The sequence below is a fragment of the Mirounga angustirostris genome, unplaced genomic scaffold (genome assembly GCF_029215605.1).
Source record: "Mirounga angustirostris isolate CCGP_5_RB_7025 unplaced genomic scaffold, mMirAng1.0.hap1 SCAF_11, whole genome shotgun sequence".
Lineage (NCBI taxonomy): Eukaryota > Metazoa > Chordata > Mammalia > Carnivora > Phocidae > Mirounga > Mirounga angustirostris.
In genome coordinates this window covers 58,554,147-58,567,865 of record NW_026991719.1, presented here as the reverse complement: position 1 = coordinate 58,567,865, position 13,719 = coordinate 58,554,147, and the positions used below count along the sequence as shown (strand labels likewise).

The 13,719-nt window shown below is 37.1% G+C and overlaps 1 protein-coding gene across 7 annotated transcripts in view; it reads left to right on the top strand.

Annotated features, from left to right (window-relative positions):
- Positions 1–13,719, top strand: part of HDAC8 (histone deacetylase 8) — a 214,365-nt gene that overhangs the window by 114,939 nt on the left and 85,707 nt on the right. The window lies entirely within an intron of this gene.

The following is a 13,719-nucleotide window of genomic DNA, read 5'->3' as shown; positions in this document are numbered from 1 at the left end:
AGGGATTTACTCATGGACAGGATACAAAATAGCCCTTTCTCTAAAATGAGGAGAAGGAAAAAAATGATAAAAATAGACATAGATAATTTGCATCTAAAAAGAGGAAAGAAGTCAATTTGTGGAAATCGTGTTCTATCTATCTTATTCTTTATAAACCAAGAATATGTGCTTAATATGTTCCAACAACAAATTTAAGGCGCTAATTCCTACAATTAATGGACTTGCCAACTGTTGGTGAAATGGAAGCAACAGAAATAGACCCTCCAAACCCTGCCCTCTGCACATGGAAAAAGGGGGTGCTGACCGCTGCAGCAGCCAAGAGAGGACTGTGACAGGGGGCAGCAACCTCTTCTCACTTGCTTTCACCTTCAGTTCCTAAGTGACTACATGAAACCTTATTGCCCATTCTAGTCTTTTTTTTTTTTTTTTTTTGCTCCAGTCCACTTACATGCACACCACATGAAGTAATTTTCCAACCTGAATTTTGCCCACTTATGAATAGAATTGGCAGCACACACAGCAGCTGTGCTGGCTAATGGACCCAAAAGCATTTGGCTGCATTGTGCTCTCTCCTAACCTTTGCAGCCAGTGACTCCCCTTTCTGGGATACTATCCCACAGTTACTTCTCACTGGTGTGTACCTCCAGGAAGCAGACTTTCTAAAAGGAGGCTTGCTAGCCGTGATATGGAGCTAGCATCTCTGCCTAGCCCCACTAAGAACATAGTAGGGGGTAGGCCCAGGCACTGGGAATTTTTCCAGCTGCTTTATGCCCCAAACCTCTTCAAATTGCACCATTTAATAAAGTCAGAGGAATTAATTAAAACTGCATTGTAGACGCCTTTAGTTAATTGCTGCTTTCTTGCTTCTGCTCTAAGCACATGCCAAGGTAACAAAATGTCTGTACAAATTGGAACCAGACTCCTTGTCCTTTTACTATTAACGTGAAAGATGTCTGCATTTCCTGCTAGATCACATGTTGGCCCTGTAAACTTTAGGACTCTTTTTTTATAACCAGGAAAAAATTCCAAGGGAGGAAGAGTATCCCTGTAAGGAGATAGAGTTTCTGCCAAGGTGACAAAGAAAACAATTTCTCCTTAAAGGAGTACAATAGAGGATGAGGGCCCAGGAAGGTGAAGAGACTCTGTTTCTTTAAAGGGAATTGACAGAGCTCACTGAGAAAAAGCAAAAAAGAAAGGAAACTAACAGTTATGGGACACCTACTATATGCCAGGTACTGTGCTGGATGTTTTCACAGGCCTTATTTCATTTAAACGTCACAACAACCTTGTGAGGTATTTATCTACATTTATAGAAAACTGTGTCTCAAAGAGGTTAGCCGGTTGGCCCACGGTGACACTCCTAGTGAGTGAGTAGTAGAGGGAAATAAAGATCTACAAAGATACTTGGACAAGAGAATAGATCCCTGTTACCCCCATTTTGAAACTAGAGGATTAGTTGTGTTTTTTTTTTTAAGATTCATTGTGTCAGTGGGCAGCACTTCTCAGTTCCTGTAGTGACCTTAGACTGGAAGGTTAATCATCATTTATAAAAAGGAACTAGCATTCTTTGGTCACTTTGATTACTTCCCTCTTGTCTCCATGTTCATTCTCTCAAATCCTCCAAGCTGATCTTCCAAATACTCACTTCCTCAACTAATTAACATATATTCTCTATTCTTTCTATTCATTTGTTGGTTCATTATTTGACCAACAATCATTTATTAAATGACTACTATGTGTCAGCATTCTTCCAGGTGCTAGAAAAGCAAAAATGAAACCCAGTTTCCACTCTAGAAAGATTCACAATCTAAAGGGGGCCACAGGCATTGAAACATTGGTTTAAAACCTATTATAGAGAGCAGTGGTAGATCCAGGTTTTGTAGGTCTGAAGTACACACAGTTTTTTGGGGGGAGGGGAATGGGGGTGCTATTTAGGAAATAGACATAAAATTAGGAACAAGTGAATATTTAGAATGATAAGAGAAACTGCAACAACTTAAACATTTTTTAAAGCTGAAAGATACTACAAACCTCACAAAAGCCAAAACCATTCTAACATATGTCATATTAATTAAATGTGTGATGCAACTGCAGTACTTTTCTCCTACATTTTCTTAGCTGCATGTGTTTTTGTAATGTTATTTTCAATAGAAAGAATAGAAAGATAATTCAATCATTCCTTTAGCATGCTTGATCAAAATTTGTTCTTTTATTATTAATAGATGTATTAATGTGCCCAGGCTGCCATAACAAAATACCACAGAATGGGTGGTTTAAACAACAGAAATTTATTTCCCACAGTTCTGGAGGCTAAGAAGTCCCAGATCAGGGTCCAGCAGGGTTTGGTTTCTGGTGAGTCTTTCATGGCCTTTCCTCTGAGTGTACATGGTAAATGAGGGAGAGAAAGTAAAAGACCTCTCTTTTACTTCTTAAAAAACCACCAATCCAGCTGGATTAGGGCCCCACCTTTATGACCTCATTTAACCTTAATTATCTCCTAAAGGCCTTATCCAAATACAGTCACACTGGGAGTTAGGACTTCAGCAGATGAATTTGTGAAGGTGAGAGGGGGACACGATTCAGTCCATAGCAGATGGAATGCATAAAACATGTGACTATACACACAGCCATACCCTGTGTAATACTGCTGGAAGATTTGGATCCTTAAAAAACAGGAATTATGATCAATTCTATGTTGTACAATTTCCATGAGAAAAGAAAAAAATCACAGTTTGTTTATTATAATGTATTGACTATATTTTTGAAAGGAGAAAACTTTCATTTTGACTAGGCATCATTAAAAAACAAATCCTCCACTTAAAATTTAAATGCAATGATTAGAAGAATTTTCCAAAGACTAACTTTGGACTTTGTACATTTCAAACACTATGTCTCCTCTATTACCCAATATGTCAAAGACCAAGCACTATAGAATACATTCACATCACAATACTGCTTTTGGCTGTGTCATTTTTGGGTAAAGATGTTAGGTGAATCAGGACACTGGGCTAGAGGAGCATCCCTGAAGCCATTCCCATACCATTAGCAATACATTAACTGTACACATAAGTTACTGTGAACCACATAAATATATCCCACTAATCCCACACTAAATCTATCTACAACTCAACTTCCTCTTAGCTACTCCAGTGCCACCCAATACAAAGGGGAAGTCTGATAGAGGAAAACAGTCTTAACCAAATGTGGTTAAGTATCTTACTTTGCAAATTAGAAAGAACATATTTGTAAAAATAATGTTAGGGCCCTTCCCAGGACCTTGGAAGAGGTCTGTCCAAGTGAGGGGCTTTGAAGATTTATGATTAGCTTCATCATAAATTAGCCTCCAAAGAAAGATATATTCAGATTTCCTTAGGTGATCAGCAAAAGCTTCACAAGGGAGGTGATATTTGAGTTGGATCTTTAAAGGTACTTAAGAGAAAGGACATTTCAAGACAAGTGATTGCATGTAAAAAGCTACAGAGGAGTTAAAGAACACATGGTCTTGGGGAAATATAAATAGTTTACTCCATCTGTAGGGCATCTGTGGGAATGGTGGGAGATGAAGCAGCAGAGGCAGACCTGCAATTGAAAAATATCAGATTTGGAAAGTCATGGAAAGCCCTGCTTACATCCTTTCCTAAGCTATCTTAAGTTCTCTGATCCTCATTGGGAGGAAGAAATTAGTTTTATCTGTTCCTATTATGGGTGTAATAGAATAAGACAGAAAATCAGGAAAGATAAAGAACTCAACACTACCATCAACCTAGAGGATCTAATTGACATTTATGGAACATACTACCCAAGAACAGCAGAGTACACTTCTTTTCAAGCGCTCATGGAACATATACCAACATAGATCATATAAAAAATGATGGGGGCGCCTGGGTGGCTCAGTTGTTAAGCGTCTGCCTTCGGCTCAGGTCATGATCCCAGGGTCCTGGGATCGAGCCCCGCATCGGGCTCCCTGCTCCGCAGGAAGCCTGCTTCTCCCTCTCCCACTCCCCCTGCTTCTGTTCCCTCTCTCGCTGTGTCTCTCTCTGTCAAAATAAATAAATAAAATCTTAAAAAAAAAATGATGAAATAGGCAACCCCAAGGTACCATCACCCCCCACAGAAATATAGAGAAGCAAACAGAAACTGTCAGAAACAACTTTGTCAGAACCCTAGAAAACAATAAAAAATTTATAAGCAACCAAGCAAATGCTAGATCAAAGAAAAGTCAACTTAAAAATGATAAGAAACCACAGTGTGTTACCACTTTATACCCCATCTTAATGGCTGTTATTTTAAAAATTGGGAAATAACAAGTGTTGATGATGATATGGAGAAATTGGAACTCTTGTTCATTGGTGGTGTGAATATAAAATTGTATATCTGCTGTGGAAAACATCTTTATGGTTCCCCTAAAAAATAAACAATTGGGGCACCAGGGTGGCTTAGTCAGTTAAGCGTCCCTCAGGTCATGATCTCAGGGTTGTGGGATTGAGCCCCACATGGGGCTCTGTGCTCAGCTCAGAGTCTGCTTGTCCCTCTCCCTCTGCTCCTCCCCATCTCTCTTTCTCTCTCTCTCTCTCTTTCTCTCAAATAAATAAATAAAATCTTTAAAAATTAAAAAAAAAAAAACAGAATTACCGTATGATCCAGCAATTCCACTTCTAAGTATATACGCAAAAGAAGTGAAAGCAAATATCAATGTTATTTGATACAGCATTATTCAAGAAAGCCAAAAGGTGAAAACAACCCACATATCCATCAAAAGATGAATGGGTAAACAAAATATGGTATATGCATACAATATTATTTTATTCAGCCTTAAAAAGGAATGAAATTCTAATACATACTATAGCATAGATGAACCTTAAAAATATTATACTAAGTGAAATAAACCAGACTCAAAATGGCAAACACTGTATGCTTCCACTTATAACACATACTTAAACTAGGCAAATACAAAGAGATAAAAGGTAGACTATAGGTTACTGGGGGTTGGGGGTGGGAGAAATAAGGAGTTATTGTTTCATGGGTATGTAGCTTCTGTTTAAGATGATGAACAATTCTGGAAATGCATAGTGGTGATGATTTTACAGTATTGTGAATGTACTTAATGCCACTGAACTGAACAATTCCAAATGGTAAAAACAAAACAAAACAAAAAAGATTTCAACAAAGGTTTGGAAGATACAGTTGAAGAAATCTCTAAGAAAGAAAAAAAACTAGAAGGTAGGAAAAATGAGAAATAGAAAAGAGAAAAATAAGAAAATTAGAGAATCAACCTATGAGGTCCAACATTCAATAAGAATAATTCCTGAGAGAAAGAAGAAAATTAGGGGAGGAAGTTATCAAAGAAGTAATTTTAAAAATCACCCCAAACCTAAGGACACAACTTTCCAGACAGACAGGGCTCATTCATTGGTTGCCTACACCATGAAGAAAAAAAGATCTCAAGACACAGCATTATAAAACTTTAAAACAAAGAGGGAAAAGAAGCTATCCTAAAAGCAAGAGCTTCCAAGGGGAAAGTTTCACATTAAAAGTTCCAGAAATCAGAATGGCTTTGGACTTATCAACAATACTGAAAGCTTGAAGACACTGGACCAATGCCTTTAACACTAAAGAGAAAATGATTCTCAACCTTGAATTCTATACCCAGCCAAACTACCAAACTACCAAATCAGTTGCCAGGATAGAATATAAACATTTTCAGGAATGCAAGGTCAGGAACTTTGGAGTAAGTGTCCAACAAAATGAGGGCAATAAATCTGGAAAAAAGGAAGACACACGATCCAGGAAACAGGATCCAATGCAGAAGAGAACAGCAGGAATTTCACAAGGTGATAGTAAAGGGAAACTCCCAGATACCAGCTGTGCAGAAGGCCTAGAAATCAAACAGTCCAGATGGGAGAGCTCCAAGGGAAAGGCTTTGAGGAGAAAATGGGATTTACAAATTGCCTGGTGTAGTCGACAGTACTGAGAGGAATAATACAGTTTTGTCATAGTGTTGCATGAGTTAGGAATAAGTACATAGAAATGGATACACATTAGTGATGAGTACATAGAAAGCTAAGCAACATATGAGGTAATTATTAATTCCAGAGGTGAGGTAATTATTAATTCCAGAAAAAAATTTTCCAAGGAAGAAAAAGTAGTCATACTATAGCACATGGCTCAGCTCTGACAGTATTTGTTGTCACCATAATTTAAACATTGAATGTTAATTTAGCCAAGAATTCTGAGATAATTAGAGAGTATGAGACAAGGTGAAATGTGTATAGATGGATGTGGAAGACAGTAGTAAGACTGAATCGTAGTCCTCCAGAGACGGGAGCCAGTAGAGCATATCAAAAATTGAAAAATAATTGGCAACCTTCTTGTGTTATTTCAACAATACTAGGAGAAGCTAAAAGAGTGAAAAGTGGCTTTTCTGGGGAGTGGAAATTGGAAATGGGGAGGGATAAGGTAGAGAATTGCTGTTTGTCATCATAAGACTTAGGTAATGTTTGACTTTGTAAACTATGTGCATGTTATTAAACTACTTTGCTCAAAATACAATTTAAGTTCAGGGTCAAATCTAAAGGTGTACCGTGTAATCCTAGTCCATATGCAATGCCCACTATGATAAACTACTAAAGGAAAAAAAAAAAAAAACAGCTCATGGTACAAATAAAAAGATACCTAATTTTTTTTAATGGTAGGAAAGCTTTCTGATATTTTTCTTTGCCCCTGTCCCATTCCCACCCTGGCTGGGCAGCAGTCTTGAAAACAGTAGCCCATGTTCCTCATGTGGGACATGGTTTTAGAGGGAATAGAGTACACCTTATTTGAAAATTATTGTGTAAATATATTCTAATCTGTCAAGGATTACCTGAATGACAGACACCGGGCACTTATCTGTTGTCCTAACTTGGAACTCAGGCCAGAAAAGTGGCAGGCATTGCTTGGAAACATCTTAAGGTAGATGAACAATCCACAGATGCCTGAGGGAAAAGATTACAATTGAGACATGCAATAGACAACCTGAGGCCTGGAAGGAAAAACCAAGGAGTGTTTCTTTGAAAATTAAGGCCATCAAAAGCACCTGTGTGTATGGAAAAATGCCCAGGGCAGCTAGCATGCTCAGGAAAGACCTAAGAGAACCTTAAAAGACTGGAAAGGGTATTTTGTTTGTTGGTCTATCTTTTAAACTCCTAGAATTCCAGGAAATCTCTGCACTAACAATTCAGTAGAAGCTTCAGGCACAAGATAGAATCAGTGAAGCTGAAGATAGGACAACTGAAATTATCCAGTTCAAGGTTCAGAAAGAAAAAAGAATAAAGAAAAGTGAACAGAGCCTAAGGGACCTGTGGGACACCGTCAAGGGGAACAACATATAAATCATGGGAATCCCAGAAGGAGAAGAGAAAAAGGAAGAGTCAGAAAGAATATTTGAAAAAATAATGGCTGAAAACTTCCCAAATTTGATGAAAGACACTATCTACACATCCAAGAATCTCAATGAACTCCAAGTAGGATAACTCAAATAGATCTAAAACAAGACCTATTATAATCAAAGTTGAAAGACAAAGACAAATAGAGAATCTTGAAAGCAGCAAGAGAGAAGCAACTAGTCACATACAAAGGATCTTCAATGAGATTAAGAGCAGATTTCTCATTGGAGACCATGGAGGCAAGAAGACAATTAGATGACATATTTTAAAACACCAAAAGAAAAAAAAAAACTGTCAACCAAGAATTCTATATTCAGCAAAATTCTCCTTCAGAATTGAGGAAGGAATTAAGACATTCTCAGATAAACAAAAGTTGAGGAAGTTCATTACCACTAGAGCTGCCCTAGAAGAAATGCTAAAAGAAGTCCTTCAGATTAAAATGAAAGGACACTAGACAGTAACTTGAAGCTATATGAAGAAATAAAGATCTCTAATAAAGGGAACTACATGGGCAATTATAAAGGCTAGTATTATTATATTTTTGGTTTGTAAGTCCACTCTTTGTTTCCTACATGACTTAGACAAACACATAGAAAATACCTATAAATCTATGTTATTGAACACACAATATATAAAGATGTAAATTGTGACAATAAGGAAGGGGACAGAACTGAATAATAGCAGAGTTTTTATATGCTATTGAAGTTAAGTTGGTATCTATTTAAACTAGAGTGTAATAAATTTAGGATGTAAAATTAGGATGTTAAATGGTAATTACAAAATAAATGTGTTTTTAAAATGAAAATGAGAAGACAAGCAAAAAGTTCACTACAAATAATCAATTAAACACAAAAGAAACCAGTAATGGAGGACATAAGAGACAAAAAGGTATAAGATAAACCTATAAGATAAAACAAATAACAAAATGGCAGAAATCCTTCCTTATCAGTAAATACATTAAATGTAAATGGATTAAAGTCTCCAACCAAAAAGCAGAGATTGCACAAAGTGAATTTGAAAAAGAAACATGGTCCAACTATATGCTGTCTATGAGAAACTCACTTTAGATCCAAAGACACAAGTAGGTTGAAAGTGAAAGAGTGAGGAAATTTTTCATACAAATATGGTAACCAAAAAAAGCTGAGGTGGCTATACTAATACCAGACAAAATAGAAGTTAAGTCAAAAGCTATTACATGAGACAAAGAAAGATATTATATATTGATGAAAGGATCCATTCATCAGGAAGATATAACAATTATAAACCTATGTGCACCATACAGCAGAACTCCAAAAAATAGAATGCAAACATTTACACAATTGAGAAGAGAAATAGTTATAGTATAATAGTTGGAGACTTCCAATACACCACTTTTGAAAATGGATAGAACATCTAGACATAAGAGCAATAAGGAAATAGAGGACTTGAACAGTATTTTAAACCAATTAGAGTAAACAGATATATAGAGAGCAATTACCCTCAACAGCAGCAGAATGCACATTATTTTCAAGGGCACATGAAACATTCCCCAGGATAGACCATATGTTAAGACACAAAACAAGTTTTAATAAATTTAGGAAGATTGAAATTATACAAACTTCTTCTCCAACCACAATGGAATAAAGCTAAAACACAACAACAGAAGGAAAAGTAAAAAGTTCAAAACTATGCAGAAATTAATCAATGCAATCTTAAAACAACCAATGGATCAAAGAAGAAAACACAATGCAAATTATAAAATACTTTGTGATGAATGAAATTGAAAATACAACATACCAAAACTTATGAGATGCAGCAAGAGATAATCAGAGGGAAATTTATACCTGTAAATGTCTACATTAAAAAGAAGACCTCAAATCAATAACCTGTCTTTACACCTTGAGGAATTAGAAAGAGATAACTAAATCTAAAAAAGGAAAGAAACAACAAAGATTAGAACAGAGGTTAAAGGAAATAGAAAATATAAAAACAATACAAAGAATCAACAAAACCAAAAATAGGTTCTTTGAAAACAGCAGCAAAATTGGCAAACGTTTTGCTAGGTTGATAAAGAAAAAAAAGATAAGATGCAAATAACTAAAATCAGAAATGGAATTAGGGACTACCAACCTTACAAAGATTAAAAAAAAAAGAGTATAAGAAAATACAATTAACAATTGTATGCTAACAAACTAGCCTAGATGATATGGACAAATTCTTAGAAACAAATTACCTACACTGACTCAAGAAGAAATAAAATATCTCAGGAAACTTTTAACAAGTAAAGAAATTAAATTAGTAATGAAAAACCTCCCAACAAAGAAAAGTGCAGGACAGGATGGCTTTACTGGTGAATTCTATGAAACATTAGAAGAATTAACAGCAATCCTTCTCAAACTTTTTCAGATAATTGAACATGATGGAATACTTCCCAACCCATTCTATGAGGCCAAATTTATGTACAGGTTTAATACAATTCCTACCAAAATTCCAGCATGTGTTTTGAAGATACAGACAAGATTATTATGAAATTTATATGGAAAAACAAAGGAACTAGAATAACTAAAACAATTTTGCAAAAGAAGGATAAAGTAGGAGGAATCGCTCTACCAATTTAAAGACTTACTATTTACCTACAGTAATCGAGACTGGTATTGGCAAAGGAATAGACACATCAAAAGAACAGAATAGAGATCCCAGAAATAGACCCACACAAATACAGCCAACTGACTTTTGATTAAGATCCAAAAGCAATTCAATGGAGGAAACACAACCTTTTCAATAAATAGTGCTAGAGTAGTTAGACATCCATCAGCAAATTGGTAAATTTAGTTTAAGAAGAAGTAGAAATTTGTTGTACTGCCTTTGTAGCTTTTCCATGGATCTGAAAGTTTTCAAAATAAAAAAAAAATGGGAAGAGACATGTAAAATATACTGCAATTAAATTAATTTACAGCAGAAGAATATGCCTGCCAGGTAACCACAATAGTCTTATCTATTCTAAGGGCATTTCTTTCCCAGGATCAAGGGACCTAGTAAGTCAAAGGGTTACTTGATAAGCATGGATTCAGAATGAAGGAAGTGGAATAGTAAAGACCATAAATAGAGAGGACTGTTTCATAATTGAGTCTACATCCTTAGGGACCACAGTATGTCTGTCTGTCATATGGGTGGTCCACCCAGCTCCCTCTGCTTTCCAGCCACTGAACAGTGCATACACTTCTCTCTTCCATCCCTCCCCCTACTCTGCATAGCGAGGAATGGGGACTGCTGGACAAACAGTAACCTATCTTCACTATCTAATTCCTCTTTTACAAATAACTCATACACCACCTTTTTGTAACATATTATTCTTTAGACAGTTTACAGTAAAGCTGATTAGGTTGCAGCTTTCTTTGAATACATTCTGATCCTGCAGATATGCCCTGATCACCTTAATTACACTTGGATATTTCACAAGTCTTCATCAGTAACACATCTACAACCATGTCTTTGTGTTATTTCACTCAAAGAGTCATTCTAAGCCAATCTCCAAATTTCTGGGCCTTACTGCAGGCTAGACTTCGACTACATTTATTTCTTTAGTTTGATTTATTTTGCCAAGGTCCCATCATAGACAGGTTTTTCCCCCCAAGGTATTGACAATATCACTGCTTCTTTTGGTGTCTTTGTCACTATTCTACAACTGTATTTTTATAAGCAGTATGAGCTAGAGAAGTTATAATAGATAAAATGATAAAATTAGATAATATATAAGAAAGTGCTTTGAAAGTGAAAAGCACTGAACAAATATAAGATTATTATTCCTATAGGGGTGCCTGGGTGGCTCAGTCGTTAAGCGTCTGCCTTCCACTCAGGTCATGATCCCAGGGTCCTGGGATCGAGCCCCACATCGGGCTCCCTGCTCCACGGGAAGCCTGCTTCTCCCTCTCCCACTCCCCCTGCTTATGTTCCCTCTTTCACTGTGTCTCTCTCTGTCAAATAAATAAATAAAATCTTTAAAAAAAGAAAGATTATTATTCCTATAATGTAATAGGTGAAGTCACTGGCTGCTTCAGGCTGGACCTCATAGGAGAACAGCACTTGGGGATACTCTGGCCAGTCTGCTCTGTAGTTTTGCCATGTCACATTTCTTTTTCATTCCTATTTTCAGTCCCCTCCTGGGATGATGAGTCTCTGGGTAATGAGAGAATGGGCAACCAAAGCCACAGAGACTGATTTATAAAGCAGACTTCAAGGTGGTCATTTATAATGAGCAGTATATCAGGCCAGACACGGCTTTCATCATCTGCATAAGGCCCTCCTGGCTGCTGGGTCATTCCAGTCATGAAACCAGTTATAGACCAGAAAGCTGCTTGGTAAACACATAGTTAGAACCGAAGGGATTGGGTGTTCTCCAAATTTTTTTTTAATCAAACTTATGTACCAGAGAAATTGCCCTCCTCCATACTAGGAACAGTTCTGTCTACAAAAGCAAAGAAGCCATTGTTCAGAAATAGACAGCCCTCTCTGTGGTCATTCCTGGAAACGCACTGATAGCTTTTCTCTCCTCCGCCCATCTCACTTTGCCAGTCATCTAAAGCATCTGTCTTTACAGCATTAGCTCAAAGCAGTCATGTTACAGTTTCCCACATTACAGTTTATCTCAACATTAGTAACATTTTAGGGTGATCATTTTGGGGCACCTTAATGTCTCCATTTCCCAATATACAATGGGTAACTGTGGCAGACAGGCCCCATGGGTCACCACTTCAAAATTTGTTCATCTAACAGTGCCACAAAGAAACTTATGTTTTACTCAAGTTTATTCATCAATTTTCCCCATCTCATACATAGCCAAAGCACACTCTAGTGCCTTTGGTAATATTACCAAAATACCAGCCTATTGCTATAGTGCAAAATTGTGGGTGCTACCTGCAAGCAAGAAGAAATATCTACAGGTCTGTACCCAGCACCAATTGTTTGGGAACCAGAAATCTAGGCTGCTAAAGTTCAAAGGGAGGTGAAAAAAACTGAAGCTTAGAAAAGGTAAATAATTCACTAAAATAGTATATATGAAAGTGTCTTAACACAAGGCCTGACACATGGTAGGTTCTCAATAATAGTTTGTAAAAAGAAATGAGCAAATTGTCCAAGATGTCACAAACAGTGAGTAGCGGGGCCGAAACTCCTGCACCTAGTTGTTTATCCTCTAACAGAGTGCCTCAAATGTCATCTTTAAAAATACTTTGCTTTTCACTGGTGCAGCCACTCTGGAAAACAGTATGGAAGTCCCTCAAAAAGTTAAAAATAGAGCTATGCAATGACCCAGCAATTGCACTACTAGGTATTTATCCAAAGGATACAAACATAGTAATTCAAAGAGGCACATGCACCCTAATGTTTATAGAGGCAATGTTCACAATAGCCAAACTATGGAAAGAGCGTAGATGTACATTGACAGATGAATGGATAAAGAAGATGTGGCCTACATATATGGAATATATATATATATGGAATATATACCGTATGTGTGTGTGTAACGGAATATTACTCAGCCATCAAAACGAATGAAATCTTGCCATTTGCAACAACGTGGATGGAACAAGAGGGTATTATGCTAAGCGAAATAAGTCAGTCAGAGAAAGACAAATACCATATGATTTCACTCATATGTGCAATCTAAGAAACAAAACAGATGAACATGGGGGAAGGGAAGGAAGAATAAAATAAGATGAAAACAGAGAGAGAGATAAACTATAAGAGACTCTTAACTCTAGGAAACAAACTGAAGGTTGCTGGAGAGGAGGTTGGTGGGGAGATGGGGTAACTGGGTGATGGGCATTAAGGAGGGCACAGGATGTAATGAGCACTGGGTGTTATATGCAACTGATGAATCACTGAATTCTACCTCTGGAAACTAATAATACAGTATATATTAATTAAAATTTTTTTAATTTAAAAATATTTTGCTTTTCATCCTACTTTTAAGAAGCATTTTGTAGGGGCGCCTGGGTGGCTCAGTCGTTAAGCGTCTGCCTTCAGTTCAGGTCATGATCCCAGGGTCCTGGGATCGAGCCCCGCATCCGGCTCCCTGCGCTGCGGGAAGCCTGCTTCTCCCTCTCCCACTCCCCCTGCTTGTGTTCCCTCTCTCACTGTGTCTCTCTCTCTCTCTCAAATAAATAAAAAAAATCTTTAAAAAAAAAAAAAGAAGAAGCATTTTGTAAGGAAGCGCAGAAGATAGTGTCTGTGCTCTTGTTGCGCTGTGGACTGGAACTTGCTGACTTCATTGTCATAGTAACTCCTTAGAGCCTTCTCTGAGCCCCTTCTTATGAGC